The 16,169-nt window shown below is 41.3% G+C and overlaps 1 pseudogene; it reads right to left on the reverse strand.

Annotated features, from left to right (window-relative positions):
• Positions 843-14,865, reverse strand: Obox3-ps3 (oocyte specific homeobox 3, pseudogene 3; annotated as a pseudogene).

Genomic DNA, 16,169 nt, shown 5'->3' on the forward strand with positions numbered 1-16,169 from the left:
ACTGCCCTCCAAAAGACCCAACAAGCAACTGAAAGAGTCAGATACAGATATTTGCACCCAACCAATGGACAGAAGCTGCTGACCCCTGTGGTTGAATTAGGGAAAAGCTGGAAGAAACTGAGAAGTGAGAACCTGTAGGAGGACCAGCAATCTCAATTAACCTGGACCTCCAAGATCTCTCAAGCACTGGACCACCAATCAGGCAGGTTACACCAGCTTATATGAAGCTCCCAACACATATGCAGCAGAGGTTACTGCTGAGTCTAGGTTCAGAGAAGGTGAACATAATCCTCAAGAGACTGGAGGTCCCAGGGAGTTTAGAGGTCTGGATGGATCCAGGGTGAGTGGTGGGGACATCATTGTGGAGACTGTGGGGTGGGGAGGAGCTATGGGATGTGAAACAGTCAGAGGGTGGATGGTGGCTGGGGGGAATAAAGCTGGAGTGTAAATAAATATATAAATAAAGGGAAAAGGAAGAAAATTTTTAAAAAAGAAATAATGGGGTTATTCCTCAAATAGCAGGTTGGTGTTCAGATCTGGAAGGCCAGCCACTCCAGGCTGAGGAAGCCAGAAGGCAAATCCAGGCAGGCTTGGCAGGTCAGTGAGACCCATTATCAAAGTAAAAAGCAGCAGTGAAGAAGGGCCCTGTAGGTGGCTCGGCTCTTGTGGACAATCATGTTCCTACAATGCCTGACCTTGTGTTCCAGCCTTGAAACTAACAAGGATGAAAGAGAATAATAATCCCTGCCAATTTTCCTCTTACCTCTATTCACATATAATAGCTATTAGTGCTCAAAATAAACAAAACTATTTTGTACATAAGAAATGAGATATAGTTCTGTGGGGAGTTGACTCACAGTATTTATTTATCAGATGTATTGCTTTTCTATCATATGATTGCAAGTTCTGCATGTATATGAGGGTTTCTGTTGCATGTAGTGACCTCTGAAGCAAGAAGAGAGCATAGGTAATCATATAATTGGAGTTACACTTGATAGCGAGTCCCTATATTGCATGAATTCATAGCCACCCCAAATATATACTAAACAAAGTATCATTTTCTACCAATGGACTCCGATTATGTGCTCTCAAAGTGATTACACTCATTGGTCGTGCAAACTTATCTGCCTCAGTACAGGGGAACGCCAGGGCCAAGAAGTGGGAGGGGAAGGGGGGAGGGTAGGGGGGTCTTTTGGGATAGCATTGGAAATGTAAATGAAATAAATACCCAATAAAAAAATAAAATAAAATTTTCTCCAAATACTGACACTAAAGGTGTGTATAACACACTTCTTCATGGCTGTAAGGCTTGGACTGGTCAAGGACCTCAGTGGTGTAAACTGGAGTAGAGAGGTTTCTCAGAGTAAGCCAGTCATCTGATGTATCCAAGTCTTCAAGGATCCTTTGCCAGAGCTCATCTTCACATGGACCTGAATTGTGAGCATCCTCTGGGGCTTGGGCGGCATATGCCAGGCCGACTGGAACTTCAGCTACTGCTAAGTCAGTTTGAGATTCAAATGCTGCTGATTGACCAGAGTTCCAAGCTGTAACAGGGGCATGGCCATGAAGCAGGTATTCTTGGTATTCTTGGTATTCTTGCGGACAACACATGTCCCCATCACAGGCCTGAAAACAATGCAGGGAAGATTCCTGGCTGCAGTTGAGTTTGGGAATGGAATCCTCACCAAGTGTGCCTGAACACATGGACTCTCCATTGTCCGAGGCAACAACAGGTATGGAACCAGGAAAATGGGTTGACTCAGAAACTGCTTTAGAGCTTTCATTTGTCTCTGGCAGTGCTTGTTTAATATTCTGGAGCTTCATCCGCCTGTACTTAGCTCGGTTGTTCTTGAACCAGATCTGAAAAACAAAGCAAACATCAAAAGAATACCTCTTTGCCCCCAAATGGACCACAAGGTGAAACTTTTGAATCAGAGTTTCTATAACAATACTTCACAAGTCAGCAACAGAAAGCATAGACTCAAGATCCCTAGGAGATTGTAGTAAGGTAGACTGTGTATGAACGGACATCAAAAACAAAAACAAAAAAACAAAAACAAACAAACAAACAAAAAAAGGGGATATTGAGCTAGTATGCCCTGTGTTTTAGTAGGATATCTGATATCTAGGTCACTGAGACCTACATGGGAATAATGTTCTTTGATACTGGTACCTGGTTACAGGAGAATGTGAGGCCCAGCAATGGATGCATCAATATCCACCACCTATATTTGTTCACTCTCCCCTACGCCTTTCAGAAGCACACAATACAAGTTCCTAATGAGAAAGCAGAGATTGTTGCTGTTGGACTGAGGAAAAAGAGAGAAGCTAACCTTGATCTCCCTCTTTGTAACACCAACTGATAGTGCCAGCTCCACAATTTTCTACTCGTTTGGGTACTGGAACTCATCAAAATGTTTTTGCAGCAGGTGCTGCTGTTCTTTGGAGTACACAGTGCGTTCTTTTCGAAACTTTCTTGAAGCCATAGGGCCAGTTTGTTTGTTAACATATTTATCTGACAGTGGCATACGACCTATGGGAAGATGAAAACAAGATTTCACTGAGGGTCCTGAAGGTATCTAATGACTTGGATGCGCCGAGAGTCTTCTCAGAATTGGTAAACTAGGGCCCATTAAAGCACCTGGTTGCATTTGGATACCTGATTGTCTTGTTGGTCCTTGAGACTCTTGCTGAAGTAGGTTCCTTTCAGGGACTGAAAGTCTTGATTGCATTGTACTTCCTGGAGTCACTAGGGGATTCTGACACATTTGAAAAGCTAAGTTCCTTGCAGGGTCTTGAGGTATTTGGGAACTGAGTTCTATGGGTATATTCGAAGCCACTTGGAGTTTTGGATGCAAGGAGGGGCCTTCGGCCATGTTTGTGTTCAGAACTTATTGGAATATGTTCCTGTACTGGAGAACCTGGTAAAAGGAAACACAATAGAAAAGCTCCAGAGAGCACCCATTTACCCATCACACCTACCCAGCATTTGTTGTGGACATTTTAGAGCAGGAATCCATCAGGACCCTCATTCTTTCTGAACAACTGCCTCTGTTTCCCAATCTTAAAAGTATTTTCAGTATTACAATAAATATGCATTTAGCACGAGTATTGATAAGAGATGTTCAGTCCAGATGCAGTGGCAATTGGATGTTCTCCCCCTATGTTTAAATGTCCTAGATCCTGCCCTTCTGGCTGGCAACTTCTGCTAAGGCAGACTACCAGCTAGTCTGCCCCTTCCATGAAAAAACACAGCCTGAAGGCATCCCAAGAGTTCCTGTGCATGCCGGGTAACTGCTCACCATCTTGTCTGCTCTACTGAAGACACCACAGCCTAAAGACATCTCAGAAGTTCAACTGCACACAAAACAACCGATAACCAGCTCGTCTGCAACCCACCCCTGAACAAACACAGCCTGAAGTAATCCCAGGGCATTGTGCTCACACCCTGCCACTGACACCAACGGACTAATCAAATGCCAGGAGTTCTTCTACAAACAAGGCAACTGGACAACTGACACCAAAGTCTGAAGACTTCCCAGAAGATCATCAGGAACTGTACCAAACTTCTGAAAGCCTCCCTAAAGTTCTGCTTCACACAGGGAAACAGAACTCACAATACTTAGGCCTCCCTGAAGAAAGAACAGCTACAGGTAGGGCAACACCTTGACTATTCCTCTGAAGAACCAACAGTCTGAATGCCTCCTAGTAGATCTCCTGCAGTCAGGGCAACATATCAGAAGCTTCTCTGTCCCTCTGAAAATCCCACAGTTCAAAGGCATCCAAAAACACAACTGCAGCCAGGGCAACAAGTCACCAGTGTGCATGTCCCTCTGAAGACTCCACAGTCAGAAGGCACCAAAGGACATTTGCTGCAGTCAAGGCCACTGGCCTACCAGGTGACCGGAAGCAGGCCAGGGACAAAAGAGGCAGGCTCCATCCGGACAGAGGCAACCAGGCCAGCAAACACTAGGAATAACCATATGTCAAGAGCCAAGTGCAAGGTCATATGAAACAGAATCCAGTCTACATTGGCATCATCAGAAAGAACCCAGTTCTCCCATAAAAGCAAGCCCTGGATATGCCAATATATCCGAAAATCAGGACTCTGTCCTAAAATCCTATCTCATGAAGATAATAGATTCCATTAAGGAGGATATAAATTACTCACTGAAAGAAATACAGGAAAGCACAGGTAAACAGGTAGAAGCACTTAATGAAGAAACAATAAATCCCATGAGATATATGGGAAAACACATGCCAACAGGTGAAAGAATTGATTAAAGCTGTTAAAGACCTAAAAGTGGAAGTACAGACAATAATGAAAACACAAATTGAGGCAACCCTTGAAATGAAAAACCTAGGAAAGAGGTCAAGAATTAGAGATGTAAGCATAAGCAACAGAATACAAGAGATAGAAGAGAGAAATTCAGGTGTAAAAGATACCATAGAAGAGATTGACACAACTGTCAATGAAAATTCAAAACATGAAAATATCCTAACCCAAAACATCCAGGAAACCCAGGACACAATGAAAAGACAAAACCTAGGAATAATAGGTAGAGAAGAGACTGAAGAATCCCAACTCCAATGGCCAGCAAACATCCTCAACAAACTTATAGAAGAAAACTTCCCTAAACTAAATAAAGAGATGCCCATAAGCATACAGGAAATGAGGAAAAAAACCAAACAGATGAGACCACAAATGAAATTCCTCTCCTCACAATAAAAGAGCCAAGTAGCATACAAAGGCAGACCTATCAGAATTACACCAGAATTCTCAACAGAAACACTAAAAGCCAGAAGAGCCTGGACAAAGGTCATGTACACTCCAAGAAAACAGAAATGCCAGCCCATGCTACCATATCCAGCAAAACTCTCAATCAGCATACATGATGAAACCAAAATACTCCAAGACAAAACAAAATTCTGACAATATCTTTCTACCAATCGAGCCCTACAGAGGATTCTAGAAGGAAAACTCCAGCACAAGGAGGGTACATACACCAAAGGGAAAAAAACAAGATAATAATCGTCTTTTTAAAAAGCCAAAAGGAGAGAACCACATGCACATAATGCCAGCTACAAAAACCAAACTACCAATCATCTGTCTTTAATATTTTTCAATATTAATGAACTAAACTCACCTATAAAACAACATAAAGCTAACAGACTGGATATGAGAACAAGATCCAACATTTCCTTGCATTCAAGAAACCTACCTCAATAACAAATACAGTCACTACCTCAAACGAAAAGGCTGGAAAAAGTTCTTCCAAGCAAATGGTCCCAAGAAACAAGTTGGCATTGCCATTCTAATAGACAATGAAATAGACTTTCAACCAAAATTATCAAGAAAGATGAGAAAGGACACTTCTATTCATCAAAGGAAAAATCCACGAAGTGAAAGTCTCAATATGAACATCTATGCCCCATAGGAAATCACATCCTCATTGATAGAAAGAAACTTTACAAAAACTCAAAACACACATTGAACCCCACACAATAATTGTGGGACACTTCAACACCCCACTCTCACCAATGGATAAGTCATTGAAACAGAAACTAAATAGACACAGTGAAACTAAGAGAGGTTATGAACCAAATGAATTTGACAGATTTCTATAGCACATTTCATCCTAAAACAAAAGAATACACATTCTTCTCAGCACCTGATGGTACCTTCTCCAAAACTGACCACATACTTGGTCACAAAACAAGTTTCAACCAATACAAAAAGATTGAAATAATTCTATGTATCCTATCATATCATCAACCAAAAGACTGTTATTGTGATATAATGTGATATAGTGTGACCCTCAGGGGTCAGCAGCTTTTGTCAATTTGTTGGGTATAAATATCTTCATCTGACTCTTTCATCTGCTTGCTGGGTCTTTTTGGGGTGCAGTCATGATAGTCCTCCTTTTTTAACACACTATATTCTCAGTAATAGTGTCAGTCCTTTGTGCCTCTCCTTGAGCTGGATCCCAATTTGGGCCCTGTAACTGGATCCCCTTTTCCTCAGGCTCTTCTCCATTTTTGCTTCTCCAGTTTTCTCAGACAAGAACGATTCTGTGTCAGCTGTGGAATGGCAACACCGTCCCTCACTTGATGCCCTATCTTTCTCCTGGAGGTGGGCTCTACAAGTTCCCCATTGTAGGGTATTTCATCTAAAGTCCCTCCATTTGAGTCCTAAGAGTTTCTCACCTCCCAGGTCTCTGCTATTCTGGAGTGTCCCCCTAACTCCTACCTACCAAGCTTGCCTCTTTCCATTCTTTTGCTGGTGCTCAGTGTTTCAGTCCTGTTCCCCCAACCCAATACCTGATCATGTTCCCCTCTTTCCCTCTCTGTGCCCTTTCCCACCAAGGTCCACCCTTCCCCCCTCCTGTGAATGTTTCTTCTCCCTCCAAAGTGGAATTGAGTCATCCTCACTTTGGCCCTTTTGCTTGCTAAACTTTTTGAGTTTTGTGGATTGTATTCTAGGCATTCTCTACTTTTTTTGGCTAATATCCACATATTAGTGATTACATACCATGCATACCCTGTTGGATCTGAATTATGGCATTCTGGATGATATTTTTTAGTTCCTTCCTTTTTGTTTTGCCTGCAAAACTCAGGATGTCCTTGTCCTTAATAGCTGAGTAGTATTTTATTGTGTAAATGGACCACAATTTCTGTATGCTTTCTTCTATTGTGAGGCATCTGGGTTGTTTCTAACATCTGACTATCACAAATAAAGCTTTCATGAACATAGTGGAGCATGTGTCCCTGTGTCGTGGTGGGGCATCTTTTAAGTATATGTACAAGATTGGTATAGCTGGATCTTCAAGTAGATCTATTTCCAATTTTCTGAGGAATCTCCAGATTGATTTAGCGAATGGCTGTACCAGTTTGCAATCCCAGCAGCAATTGAAGAGTGTTCCTCTTCACATCCTCTGCAACATGTGCTGTCACCTGAGTTTTTGACCTTACCCACTCTGATTGTGTAAGGTGGAATCTCAGGGTCATTTTGATTTGCAATTCCCTGATCACTAAGAATTTGAACATTTCTTTAAGTATTTCTCAGTCATTCCAGATTCCTCTGTTGTGAATTCTCGGTTTAGTTCTATACCTCATTTTTGATTGGGTTGTTCAGTTTTTCTGGTGGTTTGATTCTTGAGTTCTTTTATATTTTGAGTTCTTTTGTATTTTGGATATTAGCCATCTATTGAATGTGGTGTTAGTGAAGTTTTTCCCCCCAATTTGTAGGTTGCCGATTTGTCTTATTGACTATGTCCTTTGACTTACAGAAGATTTCCAGTTTCAAGAGGTCCCATTTACCAATTCTTGATCTTAGAGCCTGAGCCATTGGAGTTCTGTGTAGGAATTTTTCTCCTGTGCCAATGAGTTCAAGACTTTCTCCCTTTCTTTTCTATTAGATACAGTGTGTTTGATTTTATGTGGAGGTGCTTGATCTACTTGGACTTGAGCTCTGTGCATGGTGACAAATATGTATCTATTTTCCTTTTTCCACATTCAGACTGCCAGTTACTCCAGGATCATTTATTGAAGTTGCTTTAATTTTTCTCCTTGTACATTTTTGGGTTCTTTGTTGAAGATTAAGTGTCCATAAGTGTGTGGTTCCATTTCTGGGTCTTCAATTCTATTCCATTGGTCAACATATATGGCTCTGTACCAATACCATGCAGTTTTTATCACTATTGCTCTGTAGTATAGCTTGAGGTCAGGGATGATGATTCCCCCAGAAGTTCTTTTATTTTTAAGAACTATTTTAACTATTCTTAGGTTTTTTTTTTTCATTTTCCAAATGAATTTGAGATTTTCCTTGTCCATGTGATTCAAGAATTGGGTTGGGATTTTTTTTTAAGATTTATTTATTATTATATGTAAATACACTGTAGCTTTCTTCAGACACTCCAGAAGAGAAAGTCAGATCTTGTTAGGGATGGTTGTGAGCCACCATGTGGTTGCTGGGATTTGAACTCTAGACCTTCGGAAGAACACTCGGGTGCTCTTACCCACTAAGCCATCTTACCAGCCCTGGGTTGGGATTTTGAGGGGGATTTTTTCTTTTTCTTTTTTTTTTCCTTTTCTTTCTTTCTTTCTTTCTTTCTTTCTTTCATTCTTTTCTTTTCTTTTTTTTTTTTGAGTCAGGGTTTCTCTGTGTCGCTCTGGCCGTCCTGGAACACAGTTTGTAGACCAGGCTGGCCTTCAACTCAGAAATCTGCCTGCCACTGCCTCCCAAGTGTTGGGATTAATGGCGTGGCCCACCACCATTGGCTCCATCATTTTCATTGAATTCTTTGAAGTCTGTAACTTCTTCCTTCCTTCATGCCTGCCTTCTCTTTCCTTCCTTCCTTCCTTCATTCCTTCCTTCCTGCCTTCCTGCCTGCCTGCCTGCCTGCCTGCCTGCCTGCCTGCCTTCCTGCCTTCCTGCCTTCCTGCCTTCCTGCCTGCCTTCCTCCCTGCCTGCCTGCCTGCCTTCCTGCCTTCCTGCCTTCATGCCTGCCTGCCTGCCTTCCTGCCTTCCTGCCTGCCTGTCTGCCTTCCTGCCTTCTTGCCTGCCTGCCTGTCTGCTTTCCTGCCTTCCTGACTTCTTGCCTGCCTGCCTGCCTTCCTGCCTGCCTGCGTGCCTTCCTGCCTTCCTGCCTTCCTGACTTCCTGCCTTCCTGCCTTCCCCCCTTCCTCTCTCCATCTCTCTCCTTTTCTCTTCCTTTCTTTTTTCTTTCTCCCCTGACTTTATAATCACTATATCACACTAAAAAAAAAAAAAAAAAACAAGTTTCAACCAATACAAAAAGATTGAAATAATTCTATGTATCCTATGAGATCATCAACCAAAAGACTGTTCTTCAATAACAACAAAAACAGCAGAAATCCCACATATACATGGAAACTGAACAAGTTTCTACTCAGTGATAATAAAGTCAGGGGAGAAAGAAAAACGAAAGGAAGAGAGAGGGAGAGAGAGAAAGGCAGGAAGGCAGGAAGGCAGGAAGGCAGGAAGGAAGGCAGGAAGGAAGGCAGGCAGGCAGGCAGGCAGGAAGGAAGGAAGGAAGGAAGGAAGGAAGGAAGGAAGGAAGGAAAGAGAAGGCAGGCATGAAGGAAGGAAGAAGTTACAGACTTCAAAGAATTCAATGAAAATGATGGAGCCAGTGGTAGTGGACCATGCCATTAATCCCAGCACTTGGGAGGCAGAGGCAGGCAGATTTCTGAGTTGAAGGCCAGCCTGGTCTACAAAGTGAGTTCCAGGACAGCCAGAGCAACACAGAGAAACCCTGACTCAAAAAAAAAAAAAAAAAGAAAGAAAGAAAGAAAGAAAGAAAGAAAGAAAGAAAGAGAGAGAAAAGAAAAAGAAAAAGAAAAAGAAAAAGAAAAAGAAAAGGAAAAAGAAAAAGAAAATGATGAGACACAATACCCAAATTATGGAACACAATGGAAACAGTACTAAGAGGAAAATTCATAATGCTAAGTGCCCTGGAAAAGAAACTGGAGAGATCCTACACCAGCAACCTTAAAGCACAGCTGAGAGGTCTAGGAAATAGTCACAAACACGGTGGAAATCAAATAAAGAGAAACAAAGAGAAGGATTCAAAGAATCTTAAAAAAAAAGCTGGTTGTTTGAGAGAATAGACCAGATAGGTAAACCCCTAGGAAGACTAACAAAGGGCACAGGGACAGTTTTCAAATTAACAAAATCAGAAATGAAAAGGGAGACATAACAACAGAAACTGAGGAAATTCAAAAAGTCATCAGATCCTACTACAAATGACCATACTCAACAAAACTGGAAAATCTATATGAAATGGATAGTTTTCTAGACAGATACCACATTTCAAAGTTAAATCAAGAGCAAGTAAACCACTAGACAGGCCCACAAACCCTAAGGAGAAAGAAGAAGTCATTAAAATCTCCCAACAAATAAAAGCCAAGGGTCAGATGGCTTTAGCCCAGAAGTCTACCAGACATTCAAAGAAGAACTAATAACAATATTCCTCAAAGTATTCCATAAAATAAAATAGAAGGAATACTACAGAACTCATTCTAGGAAGTTGATTACTCTGATACATAAACCACACAAAGACACACATTAAAAAAAAAAGAACTTCATTCAGACCAATTTTGCTTCTGAATAACTGTACAAAATTATTCAATAAAATTCTAGTAAACTCAATCCAAGAACACATCAAAACCTTCACTTACCATGAACAAGTAGGCTTCAGCCCTGGGATGTAAGGTTGGTTCAATATGTAAAAATCCATTAATGTATACTACTATTTAAACAAACTCAAAGAAAAAAAATCAGATGATAAGCTCTTTAGATACCCAAAAAGAATTTGACAAAATACAACACACTTCATATTAAAATTATTGGACAGATCAGGAATTCAAGACCCATTCCTAAATATAATAGAAGCAATTTACTGCAAATCAATAACCAACATCAAATTAAATGGAGAGATGCTTGAAAGTGCTTCCGCTAAAATCAGGAACAAGAGAATGATGCACACCTTCTGAATATGTATTCAATATGGTACTCAAAGTTCTAGCTAGAACAATAAAACAACCAAAATGGATAAAGAGGATACAAAATTGGCAAAGAGGAATTAAAGGTATCACTCTTTGCAGAAGGTGTGACAGTATACATGAATGACCCCAAAAATAATACCAGAGAACTTCTACAGCTGATAAACTTAGTTAAAGTGACTGGATAAGAAATTAATTGAAATAAATCATAAGCCTTCCTTTATGCTGATGATAAACAGGCTGAGAAAGAAATTAGAGAATCAACACCCTTCACATCAGACACAAATAATATAAAATATATTGGAGTAAGTAACCAAACACATGAAAGATTTGTATGACAATAATTTCAAGTCTCTCAAGAAAAAAATCAAAGAAGATCTCAGAAAATAGAGAAATCTCCCATGCTTATGGATTGGAAGAATTAACAGAGTAAAAAGGGCTATCCTACCAAAGGCATTCTATAGATTCAATTCAATACCCATCAAAATCCCAACACAATTCTTCAAACAAACGGACAGGGAAATTTTCAAACAATTCTTAAAAATGAAAGAACTTCTGGGGGAATCATCATCCCTGACCTCAAGCTATACTACAGAGCAATAGTGATAAAAACTGCATGGTATTGGTACAGAGCCATACATGTTGATCAATGGAATAGAACTGAAGCCCCAGAAATGAAACCACACACTTATGGACACTTCATCTTTAACAAAGAACCCAAAAATAAACATGGAGAAAAATGAAAGCAACTTCAATAAATGAACCTGGAGTAACTGGCAGTCTGTATGTGGAAAAGGAAAATATATATATATATATATTTGTCACCATGCACAAACCTAAAGTCCAAGTAGGTAAAGCACCTCCACATAAAACCAAACACACTGTATCTAATTGAAAAGAAAATGAGACAGACTTGAACTCATTGGCACAGGAGAAAAATTCCTACACAGAACTCCAATGGCTCAGGCTCTAAGATCAAGAATTGGTAAATGGGACCTCTTGAAACTGGAAATATTCTGTAAGTTGAAGGACATATTCAATAGGACAAATCTGCAACCTAAACATTGGGGGGGGGGAACTTCACTAACACCACATCCAATAGACGGCTAATATCCAAAATATAAACAAACTCAAGAAGCTAACCACCAGAAAAAGTGAACAACCCAATCAAAAATGAGGTATAGAACTAAACCGAGAATTCACAACAGAGGAATCTGAAATGACTGAGAAACACTTAAAGAAATGTTCAAATTCTTAGTGATCATGGAATTGCAAATCAAAATGACCCTGAGAATCCACCTTATACAATCAGAGTAGGTAAGGTCAAAAACTCAGGTGACAGCACACGTTGCAGAGGATGTGGAGAGGAACACTCTTCAATTGCTGCTGGGATTGCAAACTGGTACAACCATTCGGTAAATCAATCTGGAGATTCCTCAGAAAATTGGAAATAGATCAACTTGAAGATCCAGCTATTCCAATCTTGTACGTATACTTAAAAGATGCCCCACCAAGACACATGGACACATGCTCCACTATTTTCATGAAAACCTTATTTGTGATAGTCAGATGTTAGAAACAACCCAGATGCCCCACAATAGAAGAAAGGATACAGAAAATGTGGTCCATTTACACAATAAAATACTACTCAGCTATTAAGAATAAGGACATCCTGAGTTTTGCAGGCAAAACAAAAAGGAAGGAACTAAAAAATATCATCCAGAATGCCATAATTCAGATCCAACAGGATATGCATGGTATGTAATCACTAATATGTGGATATTAGCCAAAAAAGTAGAGAATGCCCAGAATACAATCCACAAAACTCAAAAATTTTAACAAGCCAAAGGGCCAAAGTGAGGATGACTCAATTCCACTTGGGAGGGAGAAGAAACATTCACAGGAGGGGTGGAAGGGTGGACCTGGGTGGGAAAGGGGACAGAGAGGGGAAGAGGGGAACATGATCAGGTATTGGGTTGGGGGAAGAGGACTGAAAACCTGAAGACCAGCAAAAGAATGGAAAGAGGCAAGCTTGGTAGATAGGACATAGGGGGACACTCCAGAATAGCAGAGACCTGGGAGGTGAGAAACTCTTAGGACTCAAATGGAGGGACTTTAGATGAAATGCCCCGCAGTGGGGAACTTGTAGAGCCCACCTCCAGCAGAAAGATAGGGCATCAAGTGAGGGAAGGTGTTGCCATTCCACAACTGACACAGACTTGTTCTTTTCTGAGAACACTGGAGAAGCAAAAATGGAGAAGAACCTGAGGAAAAGGGGATCCAGTTACAGGGCCCAAATTGGGATCCAGCTCAAGGAGAGGTACAAAGGACTGACACTATTACTGAGAATATGGTGTGTTAAAAAAGAATGCCTATCATGTCTGCCTCCCAAAAAGACCCAGCAAGCAGATGAAAGAGTCAGATGAAGATATTTATACCCCACAAATTGACAAAAGCTGTTTACCCCTGAGGTTGAATTAGGGGAAAGCTGGAAGAAGCTGAGGAGGAGGACAACCCTATAGGAAGACCAGCAGTCTCAACTAACCTGAACCCCAAAGATCTCTCAAAAACAGGGCCACCAACAAGGCAGCATACACCAGATGATATCAGGCCACCAACACATATTCACCAGGAGACTGCGGGTCTGGACACAGTCAGCGAAGATACACCTAACCCTCAAGAGACAGGAGGACCCAGGGAGTGGTAAGGTCTTGTAGGGTAGGGGGTGGGGATAGGGGACATCCTTTTGGAGAAGGAAAAAGAGGTATGGGATACAGAACAGTCAGTGGGTGGACCAGAAGGGGGATAAAATCTAGCCTAAAATCTAGGTTAAAAAAAGATTAAATAAAATTTATTTTTTTAAAAAGGGAATATTATCATGAATGTAAAAAAAAAGGAGAGAGAGTCCTAGATTCTCCTCCTTTCTACTGGACAATCTGTCTCAAAACAAATAATAAAGGGCCATGGAACAGGCAAGATCCAATAGATCCCATTCCACACTCATCCATCCAAGAACATTGATGATTTAATTACCCTGGACATCAGAAGACTCTTAACACCTAACCCAGATGCCCCCTGTTATTGAACTTCAATAAAGTCAAATAGCCTTAAATGAATCTCCCTATACAGGACCCTCCTACAAGCTCCACCTTGCATCCTCTCACATCCAGCAAACATTCACTCCTCATGGCCACACCCAGTCTGTAGCCACACCTTAACACCTAATGGAAACCTGGCCAGGTGAAAGAAAATTATTTGTTTGTTTTTCTTTTTTTTTCTCTTCTCTTCTTTTCTTCTGAGACAGTTTCTCTGTATGAACTGTGCTGTGTTTAAGTCAAAATTAAGACAAGTCTGAGCTAGGACTCATAGGGACTCACCTGCCTGTTCCTTCCCACACAGGGCTAGGATTAAAGGTGTGTAACAAACAACTGTTCCATCCTTTGGGATTTACTCCCCTCTTGGGCTCCATCCAGAAAAATTTTGTCCTTACTCTCTAGTCTCCATTTCAAGAAATGGGTCTCTTCTCATGCTGCTGCTCAGAGGACATGCACATTCCTGCTCACTGCAGTCACCTCTTAATTTCTCCAATCTTTCTCTTTTTAAGACTGGAGCAAGGTCCACGGACATGTCCCTGACTTCCTGGATCTCACTATACAGACAAGTGAGGCCTCTTGATCACAAAAATCTACATGCCATTGGTTCCTAAATCCTGGGATTAAAGGTGTGGTCCACAAACCAATATGGTTACACGTTCTAGATGAAGAAGGGCCTGCTCAGCCAAAAACCATCCTGAGTGTTAAACTTTTGAGCCAGTATACCACCACTATACCTGATCTAGCCAATCTGGAGCTTCCATTGATCTCAAGGTCTCTCAATATCCTATTGTGAGTTCTTTCTAGTCCTGCATATATGTTTAAAGGAAAATGAATTGGAGAATGCCTACAGTACATTCGTCCTAGAAGCAGGCCTCTCCATTGGTTGATGTCGGGCTCTCTATACAATCCAGGACTTGGACCTCTGCCTAAAATGAAGAATAGAGCACCTAGAGGTCTCTTAAAAGTTCATTCATAGATTGCCCAATCCAGGCATTTTGCTGGTCCTTACTGTTCATATGTACGGGATAGACTTGAAAAAATCTATGAATTTTAAATATCTTCTGCCTATGCACAGGGCAAATTTTAGACTTCACCAATCAAAAACCCATACAAACTACAAAAAGTTACCAAGGCTCCACCATGATATCCCCTTCACACAGCAACCTTAAATATTTCATTCAGCCAACCAACTCACCAGGAATCCAGACGGTTGCTGTAACTTGCTAAATCTTCTGCCTGTTTTAATTCTACTCAGAAGTCCTGCCCTTATATATCTCTCCAAACTTGGAATCCAATGCTCCTCCCACACGTTGGCTCCACCTACTTGCAATATTCAAATCCTTAATTCTCACACAACCTTTGATACTCCTCTGGTGGTAAAGCCCACGCCTTTTTTTTTCCTTTGTAATCCTTTCTTTCTTTTTATTTTATATTTCATTACTTCTATTATTTCACAGTCAAAACACTGCTTTCTTCCCAGTACCCCCTCTTGCAATTCTTCACCTCATTCCTCATCCCCCAACTCCAGGAGGATGCCCTCTAAACCAGGCCTCCCCACACCCTGGGTCCTTCCTGGGTTAGGTTTCTCTTCTCCCACTCAGGCTACACTATGAGGTCCTCTGCTGTTTAAGTGTCAGGGGCATAGGGCTGCCCATGTATGCTCCCTGATTGGTTTTTCAGTGTCTGAGAGAACTCAGGGGTCTGGGTTAGGTGAGACTGCTTCTCATCCTATGGGGTTGGCCTCCTCCTCTGATTATTGAACATATCCCTAATTTAACCACAGGGTTTCATGGCATCTGTCCAATCCCTGGGTGTAAGTACATACATCAGTCTCAGTCAACTGCTGATGGGCCACTCAGAAGACAGCCAGGCTAAGCTGCTGTCTATAAGCACTCAATACCATCAATAATAGTGTCAGGCCTTGGAGCCTCCTCTTGACATGGATCCCAAGATGGGCCAGTCACTGGAACTCCACTTACTCAGTCCCTTCTCCATTTTTTTCCCTGCAGTTTTTTTGGTTTTTTTTTTATTTTTATTTTTGTTTGTTTGTTTGTTTGTTAGACAGAAACAATTCTTTGTGAGAGTTTTTTACTGTGGGATAGCAATACCATCCCTCCACTGCATGACCTGTCTTTCTACTGGAGGTGGACTACATGACTTCCCTGTCTCCACTGGTGAAGATTTTATCTAAGATCCCTCCCTTTGAGTCCTGAGAGTCTCTCACCTCCAAGGCCTTTTGTACTTTCTACAAGGTCCCCCACCTCCCACCCTCAGAGTTTGCATATTTCCATTCATTCTGCTGGCCCTCAGGGCTTTTCTCCTCTCTCCCCCAAAAACCACTGCCTACACCAGATCATGATACACTTTTGCCCTCCCCTTATCCTTATCACACCCAGATCCTTCCTTTCTCTCCTGAATGCTGAGATTAAAGGTAAAACACAACCAACTTTCTCCACTCTTTGTACTGTACAAATGTCTGCTTCTGCATTCTGTCTTCTCAACTGAATGTATGAAAGCAGTATGTGCATTTGTGAATGTATGAACACA

Source organism: Mus musculus, chromosome 7 (genome assembly GCF_000001635.26).
Source record: "Mus musculus strain C57BL/6J chromosome 7, GRCm38.p6 C57BL/6J".
NCBI classification, from domain to species: Eukaryota; Metazoa; Chordata; class Mammalia; order Rodentia; family Muridae; genus Mus; species Mus musculus.